Here is a 6,840-nt window from a genome sequence, read left to right on the forward strand (position 1 = left end):
TATTAGAGCAGAGCTTTGTAACATACATCACTTTTTAATTTCCAGGGTTGGGAATTCATTAGAGGCCTATCTGAAAATGGCATGGATCTATGCAAAAGTACAATTAAGCCTCCAGCTTTACAAAATGGATGTTTATACAAGTTAAAGAAACTACTGGAGAGCTGTTCTATAATCACACTTAAAGCCATAATGGTTCCTGGAAGGATTATTCTTTATTAAATATGCAATTGGCATTTTTCACTAAGCTCTGTACGGGAATTTGATAGAACTCTCTGTAACGGAAAACATGACAAATAAAAACATTGGACAAATGGGCCCGTATCTCCTTTCAAATAAAGCAAATCTTGCATTAAAAAAGCATTTCCTACTTGATATGCCAGTGGAATTAACACTACCGAGTTGCCAATAGTGATTTATTCATTAGAATGTATCATATTCTATCAAACCATGCTCAAATCTTTTAAATCCTATTTCTGCTTCTTTTCCACGTGATGCTTTTAACATCCATGAACTGAGACTCAGTTACCAAATATTATTAACTAGTAATGTGCCGTATTTTTTTCCAAAGTCCCGCCCCCCTTTAACCATTCTCTAGCAATTAATGAGAAAATAAATTGTGTCCAAAATTTATAAAAGGGGATAATAAAACCTCAGTGAAATTCTCAAGGGTGGGGAGCAGGTTACCTTACTTTCCAAGTAGCCAAGGGGTATTTGTGAGTGTCCTTTTTTTCATTCTGCAAATCATCAGCACTCTGCAGCTTTCCTGGGTGCCCACACTTCCTAAAAACCCTGTGATGTCTTCAGATGGGCTTTCCTGTAAGCATCAGAAGGTGTGGGAAGGCTGCCAATTATGTGCCTGAAAGCAGCTCCTAAGAAGCCTTCTTTCTTCTAAAGAAACCAAAGGGTAAAGATTTATTTAAAAAAGCTAAAAGGAAGGATGTCCTTTCATTGGAACAAAGGGAGCTACGTAAATCAGAGGCTGCATACACGCCATCCATTGAAAGCACCTGACTTTCACCCCAAGGAATCCTGGGTACTGTACTTTATCCGGAAGAAGAAGAAGAGTTTGGATTTGATATCCTGCTTTATCACTACCCGAAGGAGTCTCAAAGCGGCTAACATTCTCCTTTCCCTTCCTCCCCCACAACAAACACTCTGTGAGGTGAGTGGGGCTGAGAGACTTCAGAGAAGTGTGACTAGCCCAAGGTCACCCAGCAGCTGCATGTGGAGGAGCGGAGATGCGAACCCGGTTCCCCAGATTATGAATCTACCGCTCTTAACCACTACACCACACTGGCTCATCCAGTGGTGGCTGGTGCCCATTGGGATTGGGGGGTGGAAAGCAGTGAGTTCACACAACAGAGCCAGAGCCAGTGACTTGTGGAGCTAACAAAGATTAGTCGAAACAAAATAAGCAAATTCCTTCCGGTTGCACCTTGGTATGAGCTTTCGTGTGCATGCACACTTCTTCAGATATACGAAAGCTCATACCAATAACAAACTTAGTTGGTCTCTAAGGTGCTACTGGAAGGAATTTGTTTATTTTGTTTCAACTATGGCAGACCAACATGGCTACCTACCGGTAACTATAACAAAGATTAGGTTTGTCCCCACCCTGTTGAGTTCTACAAAAAGCAGCCCTGAAGCTAAGGAGGAAGCTGGTTGGGAGCTGGCTAAGGTGGGGCACTGCCTCATTTGCCCTGCCATAATACACTGAGTTTACCCTGTAGACCTATAATTCCCAGCACCCTTAACCAACTACAGAGGAAGTCATGTGCTTTCAATGTGTTGTGCTTACATAACTGTAGACCAACTCCTGAGCTGGTCTAAATCTCTCTTTGGTTTGGAGCATGGGTTGGCAAACTAAGGCCCGGGGGCCAGCTCCAGCCCAATTGCCTTCTGGATCCGGCCTGCGGATGGTCCGGGAATCGCCATGTGGATGGGTGTGGATCTGATTCTGATTGTTCGCGCTGTGCCATTTCCCCCCCTCTCCCTCACACACACCGTGGTGGTGCCTCCTCCCTCCCTCCCCCTGGCTTCTCCCCACCCTGCAGGGGAAGGGGGCTAGGCTTTGATTGGGACCACCAGCAGCAGCGTGATCGCTCCAGCAGCCGCCATTTAAAGCAGCCCCTCTCCGGAGCCCTTTCGTGCGCCGCTCATCATCCTTCTGCTGCCACCGCCGCCCAACCCCCCACAAGGTCTGAGGGACAGTGGACCAGCCCCCTGCTGAAAAATGTTGCCGACCCCTAGTTTGGAGGCATATTTGCCCTTGCCCCACGGGCATAGTCAGGTGGTGCAGGGGGTGCAGCTGCCCCCCCAATCAAGTAAATAAATAAAAATGCTTAACTAGCTGACCAGTCACAGATAGCTCGATTCTGCCCGCCACCCCCCAATAAATCCTGGCTATGTATGATTGAATTCATTAGGATTTACATATGATAATACATGGTTGGGATTGTGCTGTTAAATTGTTAAAATTGAAAGTCTGGTTTATTTAAAGGTTGTTGTTGTTTGTTTGTTTGTTTGGTTGGTTGGTTGGTTGGGTTTTTTTGGGGGGGAAGGGGTGTAACAAAAAAATTGGAGCACAGCATACATAAGCCTGTACATTTTACTTACTTCTAATTGCTTATTGATAAAAGCTATTAAGTAAATGTGTGGGGATGGTTGTGATTAACAAGGCATTTTAGGCAAAGGAAAAATGCCAAAATGAAGTCGAGAGAGAGAGAGAGAGTGAAAAAACCATTAACTTTGGTGATCTATTAGGTTCTCTTAAAACTTCAGTACCACAAATTTTGACAAACTGAACAGTGCAATGATACTATTATTAGTAATCATCCGAACACTTTTTAAAAAGGTTTTCTAAACTTTACTCTTTTAGTTGCCAGATTTGTCCAAAAGATTTTGACAGGCAAAGCTTCAGTTCCAGCCATTTATAATTCTTCATCAAACTGCTGTAACCATGTTAATGTGCTTTGGGATAACTGCTCCTTAATGACGATTAAGAAGCCTCATCCGGGTGCCTATTGTTTCAGCAATTCTATTGAGGAGTTGAGCAAATTAACATCAGCGGCATTTACATAGTTCAGTAAAACAGAGCAAGGAAGCAGTAGCGACAGCTGAAGCCCGAGCTGAAATCTCATAATAAACTCACAGTATATTCGCTGTTTGTACTTCCTGCTCCGCAATTGAGGTGGTCCCTAAAGACAAAGCAGGCTGAAGATTGGTCCAACAACTCTATAAGGGAAGTCTCAAGACTCTTGTCAACCTAGCTGTCTAAATTACTTAAACAGGACTCAAAGGGATTTAAAGGGGACAAACGACATGACAAACAATTATATTCTAACACACTATTTATAACAATGCCCTTTTAGATTATTGTTCCACCCAGACTGTCACATCGCTGTAATCCAAGGGATGAATCTTGGGACTTGCAAGTTAGATCGCGCACAGCTTGTAGGCATTTAGAAAAAAAATAGAAATAAAGAGCTGACATTCAGGAAATATAGAGCATCTCAAGGATAAATTCTGCTGGGATAAGCTTAATTTATCAATGTCAATAACAACGGTGAACACATCGCAAGAATGCATGCATATTAATTGAAAATAATTCAGATTAAATCACTGCAGTTTGACATTTTGAGATAGGCACTTTATCTTTTCAAGAAAGAGAGCACTATAAAATCTTTAATCTGAAAACACATCTTAATTGCATGTTATCACCTCCTAATTGCTTCTATATTATATTAAACATTTTGCTAATTACTAGCCTGATCATGGTGTAAATAGCTCCAGGCTAGGGTTTTACATCCAGCTGCAGACAACTGGGCACAATGAAGCCCAGAATAAGACTTGATGATTTGGTGTTGAATCATGGGCTTCCCATCATTATCGGTAGCTATCACGTTCCTCTCAAGTTCCCATGTGAGATGAAGAAAAGGAGGCAATCATGTAGATCAGAAATTGGGTTGCCTTGCAGATGCTCTAGTTTTATTTGTTATTCCCTTATAGCATTCCCAGGAAGAGGCAAAAGCTGCCTCCTGCTGCCTGTATTCTTCTGCTAAGACACCCAAGTTCAAAGGCCAATGGTGTCCAACAACATGTTTTAAAATGGACATACAGTGATGAGGCTCTTGTAGGTATCTAGCTGGCCATTGTTACCAAAAAGATGCCAGACGAGATGAGTCCTTGGCCTAATCTAGCAAGGCTTTTCTTATGTTCTTAAGTATTTACTTTCCTAATCTACAGCCTGATCATATGCATATTTGCTTAGAGGAACACACACACACATATATTACTGTTACTACTACCAACATTACCACTGGTGACAGCATCCCATTTAGAGAACTCTCTTCCAGTATAGGTCTGGTTGTTCTCCACTTAGTGCTCATTTTTTGCCATAATGGCAGAAAGTTCAGCCAATTCTGCCATGCAAGAGAACCCAAATGGTCATGGAGATGCAAATTTTGAGAGCAGTGGAATGTGGATCAGATTCTGGCGATTCTGAATTTTATCAAGATATTTTGGCAGCCTTTCATCAAATCCAATGACCATTCTGTGATACCTATATTCTTCTATTATAATATATTAACATACCTGTGTTTGACAAGATTGCAGGAGATGTCTTTACATTCCATGATACAACATTGTGCACTACTGCTGGTCCCAAGCGCACAGCAAGCACTATGAGTCTCACATGACTTCAGTCAAACGTACATTGTAGCATACCGTGATATACATACCTGTACATGCCACAGCTAGATTATCTTTATTTGATGGACTACAAATCCCATGCAGCAGTGTAGGTCTGACAGACAATGCAATATGCCAAGATAAGATGAACTTCATGAGTCTGCAAATCCTGAAAGGAACTATGAGCACATTTCCCCAGGGACACTGAAAACAGTACAACTGCCGGCAGGTTTTTTTGTGTGTGTGTCACATATTGTCAGTGCACTAAGGCTTGATTCATGTGTAGCATGGTAGCAGTGAGAGTCCCATGGACTGCAAGAAGAACCAACCTATCCATTCTTAAGGAAATCAGCCCTGAGTGCTCACTGGAAGGACAGATCGTGAAGCTGAGGCTCCAATACTTTGGCCACCTCATGAGAAGAGAAGACTCCCTGGAAAAGACCCTGATGTTGGGAAAGATGGAGGGCACAAGGAGAAGGGGACGACAGAGGATGAGATGGTCGGATAGTGTTCTCCAAGCTACCAGCATGAGTCTGACCAAACTGCGGGAGGCAGTGGAAGACAGAAGTGCCTGGCGTGCTCTGGTCCATGGGGTCACGAAGAGTCGGACACGACTAAACGACTAAACAACAACAACATGGTAGCAGTGCTGCTCCATACCAGACCAGCAACCAAAAGAAAAGAAGAGTCCTCTGGGTCAGGCAAATGATGTTCCTTCTTCCCATACTAACAGCATCATTGGCCCCTAGGAGGAGCAAAGCTGGCATGGGAAGAAACCAAAGCATTAATCCAAACCAGTGTTCAATTTGGCCAATTTGCAGTCCTTGAAGAACCAGCCTGAAGCCTAAGCAGTGATGAATGAATCAATGTAACTGGATGAAGAATGTAAAACAGAAGTGAATTGCTTAAAGCTCACCACACTCACCCAGAAATAGAAACATGGCCCACATAAAGGTTGGTGGATCCTGGTTTATGGAAAAATCTTGATGCTGTCATAAGCACCAGGGAGACCTGTTGACAAGACTGGTAGGAGGGGAAGGGGAACTGGGAGACAATGAGTGAACTGGATCCAGGGGACTGACTGGTCTCTCTGGGGATATCCCTACCCTGCCACTGTTGGACCTCCCTGCAGAAAAGGGAGAACCACCTGCTTCAGCTGCCTGCATTATATTAATGGGATTGTTTTACTGAATATTTGTCAGGTAGCAAAGGAACCAAGCCCCATGGAAGGTTGCCAGGAATGGCCAAGACAAGGGAAAGTCTTTACAATCTGCTTTTATTCAATATTCACATAGAGAGGCTTGAGAATGTGGTCTCTCAGAATAATGGTGTTGCTCCAAGTAAATCTCCCCTCCCCTTCTCTCCCACTTCCTCATTCATCATCGCTTCTATGGTTGGCGCTGAGGGCCCTTTGCTTATGAGCCCTTTGCTCTCCTAATTTTAAGGTTCGCCGGGTTCTGGGAGATGGTGGGTCTGGGATGCTTTCTAGTGCTAACGTGTCAGCCAGCTGCTCCAGTCCTGCCTCCTCCTCCTCCTCTTCCATTATTTCCCAACTTTCCCCCTCATCTTCCTCTGAGCTGTGACCTCCCTCAAACCCCTGTTGTAATTCTGAACTGTCTTCTTCTTCTCTGGAAGGGTCAGGCTGGGGAGGCAGTCTCCACCATTCCTCCTCTGCTCAGTCCCTGACAATATTTTAATTATGGATGTTCATATCCTAATGTTTGTGTCATTGGCATTCATTCTTGAAAACTGCTTTGAAGTCTATTTTGGCATTAAGTGGCATATAAACAATGACGACACCACCGTGTGGAAGGGGCAAGAAAACACCTCGTCTCTCTCAACCTAATCAGCTTTAGGAGCTACCACATGATAGCCCCAAGCGCTCTGCCCTAAGCTCGCTGTGGATACGAATGTGCTAATTAAACAAATGGCCTTATGTAGGGTTGTCAGGGTGGGGTGGGGTGGGGGAGAAATGGCCACACTGCCATGAAAACAGGTGACCAGTCAAGCACAGACCCATTCAGCCAACGTATCCTAAATCACACAGGATCTCCCAATATCATCTCCCCTCATGTCACGTCATTGTCCTCTTTCTTCTAATGAACTCAGAGGTTTTATATTCTTTCCCGCTAGTCATGCATGAGGAGCAAA

The sequence above is a fragment of the Podarcis raffonei genome, chromosome 5 (assembly GCF_027172205.1).
Source record: "Podarcis raffonei isolate rPodRaf1 chromosome 5, rPodRaf1.pri, whole genome shotgun sequence".
Lineage (NCBI taxonomy): Eukaryota > Metazoa > Chordata > Lepidosauria > Squamata > Lacertidae > Podarcis > Podarcis raffonei.